This window comes from Botryllus schlosseri, chromosome 4 (assembly GCF_051294905.1).
Source record: "Botryllus schlosseri isolate E-star chromosome 4, Bs_hap1, whole genome shotgun sequence".
Lineage (NCBI taxonomy): Eukaryota > Metazoa > Chordata > Ascidiacea > Stolidobranchia > Styelidae > Botryllus > Botryllus schlosseri.
Window position 1 is genome coordinate 6688019 of NC_137239.1, and position 14988 is coordinate 6703006.

At 40.0% G+C, this 14988-nt stretch overlaps 1 long non-coding RNA gene across 1 annotated transcript in view; it reads left to right on the forward strand.

Moving 5' to 3' along the window:
• Nucleotides 1-14988, forward strand: part of LOC145436951 (uncharacterized) — a 300821-nt gene that overhangs the window by 39569 nt on the left and 246264 nt on the right. The window lies entirely within an intron of this gene.

Genomic DNA, 14988 nt, shown 5'->3' on the forward strand with positions numbered 1-14988 from the left:
CCACTACAAGATTTCCATGACATATATTTATAGGTTTCAGCCAACATGAGGCAGTTCTTTTGGATCAGGGTTTCCTCGCCGCTGGGCCTTTTGGCAGAACACTTCGCAGAGTCGCATGTTAGTCGAAACTTCATTGTCATCGTCTTGCTGCCGAAATGCTAATCTCTATAAAGTACATATTATTTTTGTATTGAGAGGGGTATCCATCAATAGTATGACAGATAGCAGCAATAAATCGCGCGAAGCGCGAATAATATTTGAAGAAAGTTCTGTAAATATCCAAAAAATACTCATAAGTTTGTGCCGATTTACGAAATAATTTTTGCCCACTTCGAGCTCGCCACCTCCCAATTGAGGAAGATCAGGGTGAAGCAGTTACGGCCATGCAGATACAAACTGTGACGCAACCGCATTCGGCCAAGTTACCTTGATCAGTTCATCCAAACAGGAAATAGTATTAAACAGCCTCGCGACCGCGACCTAGAAAGGATATTAATATTATTCCATTAGAAATTGAAGACAGAAATACATTCACAAAGCAAGCCAGGTTTAATTGTGAGGATGCGAGATCACTCTTTCGACTTCCTGTTTCCACTTATGTAAATACGGACTAATGCTAGTGCGTTTCAGGGGACGGAAATGAAATATGGCCTATGAAGAGCAGAGCCAATGAGATAGGAAGTTGGTCACGTAGTAAATTTGGGAATCGTAGTTCTGAATAGTTTGTATGCTTGTATTTTCTATTCTTTTTTCTACCATGCGCAGACAGATTCATCGGAACATGTTCTGAATAAATTTAGATACTGGTTCCGACAACACACAGGATGAATAGAAAACACCGTTGAATGGATTTCGTCACTTTTCTTTAGTCGGATCCCCAGGGTTAAATATAGGCGGTACATATGAAAAAAACTCTTAGTCTACATAGGCTACGTCAGGGCGTTGGGATATCCCAGGGCATGAATAGCATTAGTGTGTGGCTTTACACAATATTATGAAATTGATTTAACGGCGGGATGAATCTCCGCGGCATCAGATCAGACAGAGAGTCGTTACAGAGACTGGCAGTCGCTCGTCAAGTGATCAACATGAGTATTATAACGAATATTTCGAAGATACCAACGATATAATATTCACGATTACTAAATTTAGCAAATGTAACTAGAATTAAATAAGATGCTCGTTGTGAAGGATCTACATATACGTAAGATTCTGTTGTCTACCGGACTTGATCACATCGTGCCAGGGTTATTAAACTGGGGCGATATAGATTTATGAGGTCCTTGAAAAGGCAATATATCGTCAAAAACTAACAAAAAATTATTCATTGAGGATGACGTCATGAGTCGAACTGTGACTACGGTGTCTAGTCATCAGTTTTCTTGTTTTAGGCATGAAATAGTCAGATTCAGTATTTCCCAGATATTTTTCACACGGCGCCCCCTGGGCCATAATCAGGTATGTAACGCCCCGTAACCCCCCAATAATATTGTTCTCATCGTTGCACAGTCACTATAGTATACACCAGGTGCGGGCAAGTTCTCCGATCAGCGGGTCAGAAATGGAAAAATGAAGTGCGTGGTGGCCCGGGTTACAGAATCGATACATTATGCGCGTATTTTTACAGCTATACAAGGAATAAATCGTATCTGATGTAAACGTTAGGTTTAATGCACAGAGACCAAAACTATGTTCAATAAATCTATTAGAATAGTGTACAAAAATAGCTGTTGAAGTCAATGAGGCATCTGTGGTCGATCAGAGTTGTCAACAAGTTCGTTGAACTCTGACAGCATGTCGGATGTAGAAACCCTTAATGAAGACTTACGTGAACAGCAGTTATATTTGAACGCAGCCTTGTCATGTTAATATTTTTGTTTGTGGTATTCATGGTGCGTTTCGCCTACTATGGTCATTTACACCAGGCCATTTTTAAAACTTTTATTCCGTAGTTGCTGACTTGTAGAACGGCTCACTTTTAGGCTTTTATAAGACACCGCTTACACGTGTGAGATGACAAGGAGGAGCCTCGATAAACCTCCAACACTTGAGTAGGAATTTTATTCGTATTACTTGACTTGAATCGAGTCACTTTGCTAAAATGACTTGACTTGACCTGACTCGGCGTATCAGAAATATGGTTTGACTCGTGACTAGGAGCAAAATTCACGAGTAATCGGTGTCGATAAAAATTACTTTATCTTGCATCTGTTCGGATTGTTCGCGAAACGCTTGTGTAACCCGTGAGAGCGACCAATCATTCAATGATCGTGTGTTTTACTGAGCCTCGATTGTTCTCTCACAAATAAATTCACCACAAAAGAAGTGATCGAAGCTCACAGCTTACATTGTCGTAAAGTAATTTAAAAACAAGAATACTATTTCTGTTCTTTGTTCTTACCTTAACCAAACCTCTTCTTATATTGACATTGAATTCGAATATAGTTTATATACTCCTCAACCATTGGCACAGGATCGAATTGTATCATATCAATATGTAAATGTGTAATGTATTGCATCTTATCAATTCGTTTCTCCATTCTCTATTCTCCGTTTTTGCTGGTAACTATAACCTGAGGCTATGCAATTACGTACGCAGTTTAACAGTTCTACTTATATGTGAGCGATACAGCACCTTCTTGAATGTATATTTATGTCATGTTCGTTCATCGATTCAGAATCAATGACCACTCAATCTGTATTTCAGACAGCTAGCGAAATGCAATGACGTAATCATGCCTCACGCTTGGAAAGGGCAAATTGACTTGAATTGTGACTTAACTCGTGACTTGACTTGACAATACTCGACTTGACTCGAGTCACCTCCAAAACTCGAGTGACTCGACTTGACTTGAGTCAACTTCGAAAATCGAGTGACTAGACTTGACTCGAGTCGAAATGTGCAATGACTCCAATTGACTTGTGACTCGAAGGTGGTGACTTGATCCCAACACTGCTTATAATTTATTAATAATGAAAGTTATTCCAGCGTCCGTGTTCACAGTTAAGTCTCCTGTCTTCCCAACAACGCATGCGCAGGGCAATCGCCGCATTATGCATAAATAAACGGATCGAATGTGCCAATTTTTATCGACGCAACTCCATATAAGTTAGAGTCACTGTGTTACCGGTTTATAACGGCATGCATCGAATTTGTCCATTTATATTAACCCCATCGCGTGGTCGCTTCGACAGCTAAAATCGAGTTCCGTAAATTATATTTAGCTACCGCATCACAAACGATAGCGTATTTAAACCCATCAGCGAATCCTAGGTAATTTATTTCGGGAATTCTTCCCAGTTGCAAATAAAAAAGTTTTGTAAGTACGAACGAAGAAGAGAAAGGTTATAAGAGCTGACAGAACCAAACTTTGTCGTGAGATATAAGGCTATTCCATACGCAATAGGAAATACTCTTAAGGGAAGTTCAAGAGTATTCCTATCGACTGACCTCATGTGGATCTCTTCTCATTGATTTACGATGTTTCATCGGTAATTTGACAGATTTACGTTTGAACGTTAGTCATTTGAAACATGTAGCGATACGGAAATACCGTGATTAATTTGATCCGTGCTAGATTACGTTGCTGATCGTCGAACATAATACTTCAACGAGAGTTGCAGCTATAATGTCAACCCAAGCCGTTTCTCCGGTAAGTAGTAGACAATTAATATTATGAATTTCCATGGTCGATCTGGAATCGTTTAAACTTTAATAATTACTCATATACATGATGTTGATGGCACAAATTACATTATGACAACATGAGCGCATTCCGTTCCACATGCAAATATCTTCGCGGGGCTGTAAATTTCTTGCACATCTGGAAACTTTTGGATGTAACATTTTGTTTTATATCGTCTTTTACATGTTTTTTTCCTCTCATTTGAAATTTGTCTGTGACCGGTAGTAAACTCAGCCAATACCCAAATAACATATAGAACTTCTAGAACGCCATATTCCATAACGACCACGGTCCAAATCACGTGGCTGTCACAGTTCCACCATAACGCAGGGTGCAAATGGAACCATCGTCGTTTGCAAGTACAAAAGTTTCTTTCTTACCCATACCATTGGGTAAAAACGATTTAAACACAGCGAACTTTGGATAGTTTTATATGTCAAGGGTGTAGTATGCCTGTTCTGCACGTGTAACGTATTTTATGGGGCAATCATGGGTTTGGTGCACAAAAGCAGCACTACTTTCGACTTGGATATATTTTCGTAAGAATCAGTGTGTTGACTCGTTTCCGCCAATCGTTTCCACCAGACAATTTAAATAATACATGATTCGAATCCTATGCCATCGTTGAAGTCGGCGAAATGTAGACTCAGGCGAGTGACTTGTGAGAATATTCGAACATCAAGTCAAGATTTTCCACTTTTCGTCATTCTATTACAATGATTTATATATGTTTCCGAGTTAAAATAATGGATGAGTACTAGCAATTGATAAAATTAAACTACACCACAATGAGATCAATACTTCGAGTCGTAGGAATTTATTGATTTGCTTGCACTTCCTATTAAAACTTGAGTCTACAATTTCGATTCTTCCTTTTCGTCCTGTGGTTATTATGCTCAAGGCAAGTTGGTCTACCATGCTTGAATACCAACTAATGTTCCGATGACTTAGGAAAGATATGTAATCGCCACCTAGTTCCTCTTTGCAAGCCATTAAGATAAGAAACTTTGCTAGAATGGCAGCTAGTAGCCACAGAAAAGACATTCCATATACCGAACCTAACACATGACACCATAACAAGGTCACGACGACACAATAGCACGGAGTGACATTTGCCACCGCGAATAACCTCGCATGGAGCAGCTTATTGTTTTTCTTACTGATAGTAAGGTATTGTTTACGTCAGATGTATTGTTTATTTCAATTGTAAATATTATTGAAATTGACAAGGGACAAACACATCGACTAACGATATTCTTCTTCTAATTCAACACAGGCACATAGCTTTCGGCAAATCCAGATTCAGACCATGCGTTAATCATGCATGTGTATATGTCAAACATCAGATAACACTGGGCAACAATTTTGAACGAAAAATTTGTTGACTTTGATTTGGCACTTGATTTAGGCTAATATTGGGGTGCTGATTCCAAAAATGCTACTGATTTTCTTCTTTCACGTCAACTTTTTGCTCTATGTCATATGCCCAAAATATGCTAATTTTCACGAATTTAGCCATATTACTTTACCATATCATCTAAAAATCCACTGTTTTAACATATAATAAATTATATAGTCAAGGGCCCGATTGAATGATGTAGAGAAAAGGTACTTGTATCGATCTAGCCCGATGTTTTCACCCATTTTTGGTTAGAGGATGCAATTATCCGAGGATATTTCGGACACATATTTGATTCAAACTGCAGGATATGGCAAGAAAATTAAACATGACATTTACTATCAGCTATAGCTCCAATGCCACTTTCAGCTTATTCATTGTCACCTGAAACTCCTCCACGCTTGATAATTTGGATCAAGATGAAGATCTTAGGGATAACAGCCCATATGATGAAAATTTTGAAATCGAAGTTGATTCAAAAAGTAAAGTAGTCCATCAACACGAGTTATTGATCTGGCATAAGCTTTGGGACTTGGAATAGACATCTTCGGAGCTTTCAATATCCTTCTGAAGTGAGAAAAGATTACTTGGTAACGTAGGGAAGGTATCTCACTTTCGATCAGGAGAAACAGACTTTTATTCGTAGGCCTACTTTCGGTAGCTCAGTGTATTGCCGTGATACTGGCATTGGCATGATACCGGTACCATGGATTACCGGAGGAGTTGGGAATCACGATTTTCAAGTCAAGTGAATGGCAAATGCCTATAGGTAGCTCAAAAATGATCCTAAAGTGTGCCATTCTCCAAAATGGCAAAGTCTTAGGTGCAGCAACAATTGCACACTCAGTTAGTCTTCGTGAACAATACAGAAACATTAAGAGTATTACAGAAACATTGAATTGTTGCAATATCACGAGCACGATGAAACATATGTGTCAGCTTTGAAATATTGTGTTTTCTAGTCGTTAGACAATCAGGATGCACAATTGCGCATGCAACCCTGATACACAGGTGTCCCGGTCATATCTTTATGTCGAACAGCAGACATTCAAAAAAGCTAAGATATATTAAAAATTTCCCGAAAGACCTTGACATAGTCAGAGATGGACAAGGAGAAAATGTCCCCCAACATCTGAAGATGATGGGTGTATGACACCGGAGCAGATTGGAGCTTACATATGTTAGCTGACTGCTGCTCAAGTATCCAACTAGACAAACTACAGAATAATAGGTTATTTGGACCCTGAAACTCGCACTTTATTTGTCATGTAGAAGCAATATCAGTTTAAATCAACCAAATAAAGCAGTGCAAATGTTTATTTGAAGTCTATTGATTCACTTTCGACTGCTTGTGGTTTTTGAAACGTTTTATACAATAAGCAAAAAATATTTAAAATATTGTTATTATGTGGGTTATGAGACAATGAGGTGGGTACCTAACCCAAAAATTGCGGTGATAGAGAAAAATAGAAGTCATTTTTTAATTCAGCGCCCAAAAGATAGTCAAAAACAATTGGCTGTTTAAAGTCAACGAAAATAGTTGTGACCAGTGTAATGCTTGATTCTGACAGTGCAAAATTTGGAAAAATTCCTCTGAAGACTAACCAACCACTCTGCATATAGCGATGGGACATGTCAAATGCTATATTGCAGTGGTTCCCATACTTTTTTCGGCTTGTGGCACACTATAAAAATTATACAAGGCTCGCGGCACACTTACAATAAGGTTGCTTTTTGAAAAAATATTAATGTGGTAATGCGATGGCTATGTGTAATCATACTAACACATATAACCTACTACTGAAACGAGGTCACATTGCATTGTTGACAACATACCCGCATTTCGTCTGCAACTCCAAGCAGTCTTTTTCGAACACAGGTTTTAATTTCAATCAAAACAAAGGAGCTATGTTCACATCGTCATGAATGCATGGATGCAAATTTTAGTAAAATTCTGAGTCTTCTTGTACCTATTATGATATAGGATTTCAAATGAGACAGTCATAACTCATTCATTTTTGTGGAAACGGCGTTTTAAAAATTGGGACGTTTTGTATATCAACGAGCTGTTCTTCTGTAGATAGATTGCTTTGCTGATTCATTGCTCTAAAATCTACTCACTCCCCATCTAAAATCGTGAACAATAAATCCTGAGAAGTAATATTGCAACGCAAGTTCAAGTCCAGGCAGTGTGAGCATCAGGTTTTTGGAGTGATGCAGAAGGAGCGGAAAACGAATTGAAGACTATCTTCGACATAAAGCAGCCCAATTATGACGTGACAATTAGGCCTACCTACTGCTCGACAAGGTCATGATTGCTTCCATTGTAATAGTCATGTGTAATTATTTAGCAGCTATGAAGCATTTAGAGCGCTTTTAATTCACATATGCTTGCCAGCATGCCTCTTTTGAAACCTCTTTTTCAAAATTACTAGAAAGATTCGCGGCACACCTAAGAATCGGGGGCGGTACACTAATGTACCGGGGCACACAGTTTGGGAATCACTGCTATAATGTATGTAAGGGTTGATATAAAAGTATCACGAGAAAAGTTAACAGTTTTAGAATAGATGATCCATTGATCATATGCATACAAGAGATTATTATGATTAGTAGTGAAATGGGTGTCGGGTCTTGCCCGTAAGCACAGGTGCGTTACGGACATGGTGGTGCGGGCATAAATACAAATTGCATATCGACGGCCAACGACATATGTTTATTGAACGAGGCTATGTGTTACTAACCGCAAGTAGAAAAGACTATTACCTACCGTGACATGGGAGCTATTTCAAACGGGTCTATTACAGTTTTACCCATTAAAGCGCTGAAAACATATCTTTAAACTACTTTTTACTTTTCAATGTCTACGTTGTAGAAAATAGGTAGTTTTCCCTAATATAACTGTCATGTAGAACAGTCCTTCTTAATCAGGGAACCATGGAGGTTCAGGGGACCTTTGGAGTATGAAGCACAAAAATAGGAAGTACGAGATGCTGTGCGAAATTAGACGCTATTTCAAGACCAAATTATTTCGCAAATCAACATAAATCAACTCCGACATATAATCGTAGGCTAATTTATTAATGAAACGTAGGCTATGTTACAAAAATGCAGTTTTCGCAATTATGAGTGTGTGGACGATTTAGGCGGGGGCTGCTTTAGACTAGTACAGTAGTCGGGAACCTTTTTTGTCCGAAGAGCCATATTGGCCCTATTTTTTCCGTCTCAACTCCAAAAGAGTCACACATGCCGAACAACTGTTACTCACAGTTGGAAATTCGTGACGTCATGGTAACACTCATTCGAACTCACTACATTGGATTCCTCGTGTGCGCCACATTTTCTCTGTAAAAGCTAGCTGGTACTTATTGTTCAAATATAAAGCTCGAAACGAGAGGTAAGACGCAGACGGGCCAAGCCTCACCAATGATAAGGCAATTCATCGTAAGTAGCTTACGATTTATTTTATAACTGATATTAATCGAATGAGACTGTCATACAGATTCCAAAAATCTAAATGCTTATCGACTTCTCAATTCTCAAAGTATTCGGTGGTAACATAACGTTGGGCTACAAGCTTACATTTTATCACCGGATAGCTATGGCGTTATTTGTAATTCGAGTTTGTAATTGTGAATGTCACATCCACAACAGTTCATTTCGCGCCGTATAGATCAGGAAGATAATGCTATTTGATTCAAAGTATCGCACAATTCAAGATTTCGATTCAGATACATCGCCAGGAGGTTTGAGTCACCAGTCATTTCGATGGCGTGGGTTCGAATCCCATCGCTGCCACCACGGATAAAGAGCCTGTCCTCCCTGTTGCACCATGAAACGATGTCTTGTCTACACACGATAAACGTTTATTACCGAAGAGACATCCTAACAGCACGAGTAGTCGTTATATATGGCAACTAAATGAACGGCGCAATCGCAATCAGAAAACTAATCATTAGCCTGCCAATTAACAGGAGCCGAAGTTCCACTCCAGTGTAACACAAACAATATTGGTGCTTACAATTCACGAGTGATAGCGGCCGCTGGCGTGACAGTCACTTAAATATGATGATTTTGAAGGGGGGGTCCGAGCCCCTATACCTGAAGACGGCATTGTCTTTACCTCTCAAATATATGTTTATATTGCCTCGAAAATAATTATTTTGGCCGTGATGAAAATTTACCAGTCGCTACAATATTGATCAATATTCAGTACAAAAATAAATATTTGGAAAAGAGCCATATCTTGCACCCAAAAGAGCCATATATGGCTCGCGAGCCATAGGTTCCCGACCACTGGTCTAGTAGAATGAAACTTCTTGCGGGGGACTATCAGACACCAGCATTTTGGTACCGGCCGTAAATTCCAGCCCTGAACACTCAAACACCTTTGACGTTTAGGCGCACCTGTGATCGAGTAAACTGCATATCCAAATAGATAGGAGGTGATAAACATTTGGCCGCTACAATCACAGGACGTTGGGTGAAACCTTCAATATTGATATCTCCGGTCGCTGAAATGTCTCCTGCTTTTGTTATCAGCGGGATCTGTATTAAAGATCATACGGGTCCCAAGACCTCCATTCGAGGTGGCCTAACAAAGTGCTGTTTTGGACCTGTATCAGGATACGAGAAACATTTCATGACAGCGTAAGGGGTGTATAAGCGCTATAAAAGTTCACTTTTTCGTGCCGACGCCCGCTTTTAATCCGGATTTGTACTTTCCACTCCGTATTTATCGTTTTTGTGAGCGCAGAGAGTTGGGAACGGTTACAAAGGGAAGATATGTGTAATCTCTAGGGAAAGCAATCTTCGTATCATCAACAAACTCATTTGAACTTCGTTGGAATTGTATCTAATCTGCACTTGTGACTAATCGCGTGTCACGCGTCAGTGTTGAATTGAGCTAGGTATATAGGTGTCATTGTTACGTCACAAATACAGAAAAATTACACGAATATGTCCCAAGTGAGTCACCCACGTTTTTACGTAATAACTCGCGAACACAGCTAGCTAGTTCCTCCAGTGATGGCTCGATGGAAAGCTGAGATTCGGCAGTTGCCGCGGCGACAGCAGCACTGAGTTCAGACAGCTCCTAGCGGAACCACGGCGGCGAGCGAAAGAGAAATATATTTTTCCCCAAAGAAAAAAAGTTGTTTTGCGGTGTAGTTACTGAGGTGAAACCAGATGGTATAACCGACTCGGTGACGTAGTCAGTAAGTGCTCTATCCTTGCTTTCGCGAAATACGTATGATGGCAATTTGGACCCCATTAAATTCTCTTTTTCTGCGTTAACGTTTTCGTTTTTTCGATCGCCACTAAGAGGTCAACAAACAATGATGTGAAAGTTGCATATCATATAAAGTATGGGCTTGGAAAATGTAGAAGTATCCTTCGTTACCGACCACCTCTCGTTTTAAGTAGTCATCTAGGCAAGATTACGGAAGTAGCCTGCGTTGCTTGCAGGGCTTTGGAGCCGGAGCCCGGAGCCGGAGCCCCGGAGCCGTGCATTTTTACCGGAGCTGGAGCCGGAGCCGGAGCTCTATATAAAATTCAGCCGGAGCCGGAGCCGGAGCTGGAGCCGGTTATTTGAGGGGTAGCTCCGGCTCCGACGTATTTCATAAGATGGTATTATATATGCAGCAACCATATCTGCTGAGTTCACCGAATTCAACAGCAGGCCTTCGCGAAATTAAGAATATTTTCCTCTTTGGCGCTACATTTTCCGACTAACCATGTTCCTGAGGGTTTAACAGCAGAGCAGTCGTATGTTCAATGTTCAATTTTCATACATGAGTGCCGAACCTCGGTATGCGACATATGCCTGTGAATATTATGGGTATTCGGCATACCCGCAATTTCATCATCAGCACAACCTTATCGGCCAATTGTATATGGTTCGAAAATAATGATCACTATGTATTACGCGAAATGGGAGAGATGATTAAAACGTGATTTCGTTGCACATGCCGATATGACGAGCACGAGCCTAGAAATTCCGTCTCATCATTGCTATGAATCGGATGAGCAAATACTCGTTTTTTCGTGATAGTTCTTTAGTCGGGCGGCGAAAGTGGACAGTGTTATTGCGAGTATGCAATTATGCATGCTAATTGCAATTCATTATTGCGCATCATTGTCATCTCCAGTAAGGATTTTCGAGCTTAAATAAGGGATGGCAGAAGAGTAGGCCAAAACCCCATAGTATTCAATGTTGGAGACAAACTACTGATTTGATACGCGATTTCCAATTTGTAATCATCTGTTTCGTAAACTTGTAAATGTGCAATGTGCATACTGCATAGTTTAATTCGTTATGGGCATGGCGTAATGTGCACGGCACAGTGTTTATTTCGATTATTCGATTCATTTCAACGGGAAAATATTATTCCGATAAACTTGATCGACACCGGATGGACTGGTAACGAGTGCACCAATATCGAACGTCAAACCATTGGCCATTTGGTACAAATCGAATTTCTGTTGATCACGTCGTTGTATCCGCCCATTTTGCCCTTACTACAGTTACAGTTAAATAATAATCGCACATTTAAAGATTGAATTGAGCTGTATGGCCTAATGGTAATGAGTACAGTGACAGTGTTAAAACGCCTCATCAGAATATTAATGCTGTGGCACGGAGTAAAGTGCTTTTTTAGTTTATTGTAATACACGACGATTTACTAAAATGTGGCAGAACCCTGGATCTGCCAATGCGTCGAAACTGATATTTAAGTCCAGTCATCAACATCCCAAGTGCTGCGGCCAGACTAATGATATTTTTGGTTAGCCTAACGATTTCACAATCTGGAGTTCACAATCTGAGCAATTCAATTTCGATAATATAACAGAATGTCGATAATATAATGTGAAATTAGCTCGCGGGCTACTCAAAGTCTTCTCGCGGGCCACATATGGCCAGCAGGCCGCGGGTTGCTCACCCCTGATACAGACAGACACCTTCGATAGTTTTCAGAGCCGGAGCCGGAGCTGGAGCCGGAGCTGATGTATGATAGAAGAAAGCTCCGGAGCCGGAGCTGGAGCCGGAGCTGATGTATGATAGAAGAAAGCTCCGGAGCCGGAGCTGGAGCAATGCAAATTTACGGCTGCTCCGAAGCCCTGGTTGCTTGTACATTATTTCCATAATAAATGCCTAAGATTACTACTTAATTACAGATAGATACATGTGCACCTTCCAGACACGTCCAAACTACTCCAAATGGAAATAGAAAATGCAAGCAATGAAAAGTAATCAAGTGAATAGTTATAAAAAGTTGATTTTCTCGATGGTCGCCTAAATTTCGAAGTTCATCGGGCGTGGTACTTTCAACTTGACAAGATGTAGCAAAGCTGCTATCGCAAAATTGCTAATTACACTAGAATTAGGTAGAATCTTCCAATATATATTCAGTTACCATACTACGGTGACTATTTGAAGCGTTACCTATACAATTTCACTTGTGGAAGTGACGAAAAATCACCACGAAACTATTTTCTACTTCTGAATATCGAAAATATATATACCTACAAGAATTGTTCCAAGTAGAAATGCAAGTGGTAAGTGGCCTAAAACAGTGGTTCGCATTCCTTTAGGTACCGACCAGGTAAAACCTCAACCTAGATTTGGAGTACCGGTGTACCTAATCATTTCAAATATACCCAAAATATAATCACGACAAAAGTATGCGACCCATTTGAAAGGGTCACCTTTTCTGCGATTTGACACCTTCGTGATATTCGAAAAGGGCATCTTTGTTGTTGTTAGATAGATGTGAATCTGCTCCAACGGATTCCGCCATCATTTCAAGACCGACAAGTCGTCTGGCATCTGCTATAAGGCAATATGTACAGGCAGATTCTTCTCAGAAATAAATCCACCACTGTGTAGGCGTGTACGCCAGGTTCTCAGCAAGCAATTCAGAAAAATCGTCATGCATATTACAAAACAGTAGAAGTATTTCGTGACTGACGACCTATATGAGCATGGAAGGTCTAAAGTACGTTTTGTTTAGGACATCGTGATCATAGGCTTTACAGTTTTGACGGATAAACTATTGGGACGCTATCACTACATGAAAAAGGTTAAGTAACTCTGCTGTAATAATAATTATCCATAATCTATCATAACGAACAGTTGCAACAGCAAATAATGACTTAGTAAAGTAGGTGTATCGGTTTAGGCAAAGAATGTCGAAGGACAAGAAGTGCGAGGTCATTGTGTCGTCATTTCATTGTTACGTATGGCGTCCGCCATTTTGGTCTCAAAAGCTGCAGCGATCTGCCTTCGGTTTGCCTGCAGACGCGCTCGCCGGTTCTAATAAAATTTATTTTTTGGATAATTTCACCCTTTATTTATAAAGTCCGACTATGAGTGATTAATTTATACTCCAATTAATCATTACTAAGAAACTGGAACGAGCCTTAACCCGAGAATATATTGAAAATTTTAGAAAAATGTTCGTGGTATCAGAGGATTTACTCATTTACATTCGATATAGAAACACTGTTGGAGCTCAAAAACTACCCATGCTTTCCAGATGAAAACCTGATTTTCAGTGCTGACATAATTGTATCACCGGCCCATGTGCATCCAGAGGCCTGCCCTTCTCTTTTCAAAGCCTGAATCTGATCCTTGTTAAGAAACCTTCCTATCCTCTTCCATCTGTTCCGTGTTATCCGAGCTTACATGCAACTACCAAAACGATCATAAATTGTACAAATTCCGCTATTAATCACATTTGGGTATCTTGTATGGTTCTCATTGTGTTTTTGTATCGTCAAAATGCTACAATTAATTTCACAAGGATTTCGCATTACCAGCGATTTCAACGGCGCAATTTCTTCATCTTTCTCCCTGAATTTGTTTGCACTGTATTCCGTGGCACACAAGACCTGAACAGGCGATAAGGGTGACTCTAAACTTTTAATAATAATAATATTAACGCGCAATTTCTTCATCTTTCTCTCGACACCGGTCTTGTAGCTGCAAATTGTAAGATGGGTGACTTTATATCGTAGTGGGTGGTCTATGCTGTTACAGTAACTATGCGGAAAGTTCCTATCGGCATTATTGAACCTTAATAGCTCACAAAAAGCCTTTTGGTTGAGATTCTAAATAAAGTGATTAATTCGCCAAATCATGAAGAAGCATATAGGATTGTACGCCTACCGGGATTCGCCGGTGATTTGTTTTTCACCAGGCATATACAGTTATACACGCCATCATTGCAATCCATTTCTGTGACAATATGATTTTTATAGGACAGGAGAATTTTCTTCTACTTATGCTATGTCATTTCGTGCCTTCAGTTGACATTGATCTTTTGAGAACCCGCCAAGTACGTATCTCTGACGGGGATTCGGTACATCGAATAATGTCGGGGTTTCGTTCAACTTGAATTTTGCGCAACCGTCGATACGCTTTCTTTCAAATTGATTGGCTTCAAGGTGTTTCTTGAGTTAACTTGCGCTGGCCAAAAGCTATTACATTAAAATTTCAATTGAAACAAACTTCGCAAAGTCGTCCATAGATCTCGCCTGTAGTTTATTTTGCATCTCCGCATCCTCTCTTCATCCACTGGAAAACGTTATGCAGCATCGCCATATGTAGGCCTACAATTAGGTGCAGCCCAGAAAGGCATTTTGCTGTGATAGTCTGGGGTGATCTGAAATAAAAACGACCAGCAGACAACGAAAATACATAAATTCACCTTGGTTTCTATGTCCAATATCCCAGTTGCGAGCGTAATCCCATAAATATCACTGACAATATGACCGAAAACTACAGCCGCACGCATATACGTTCAGGCTGTTTTTGTGGTCTTTTGAGACCAAAATGGATGCCGCTGCGTAACAGTGGCGTGACGCAACAATGACCTCGCACTTCTTGTCCTTCTACATTCT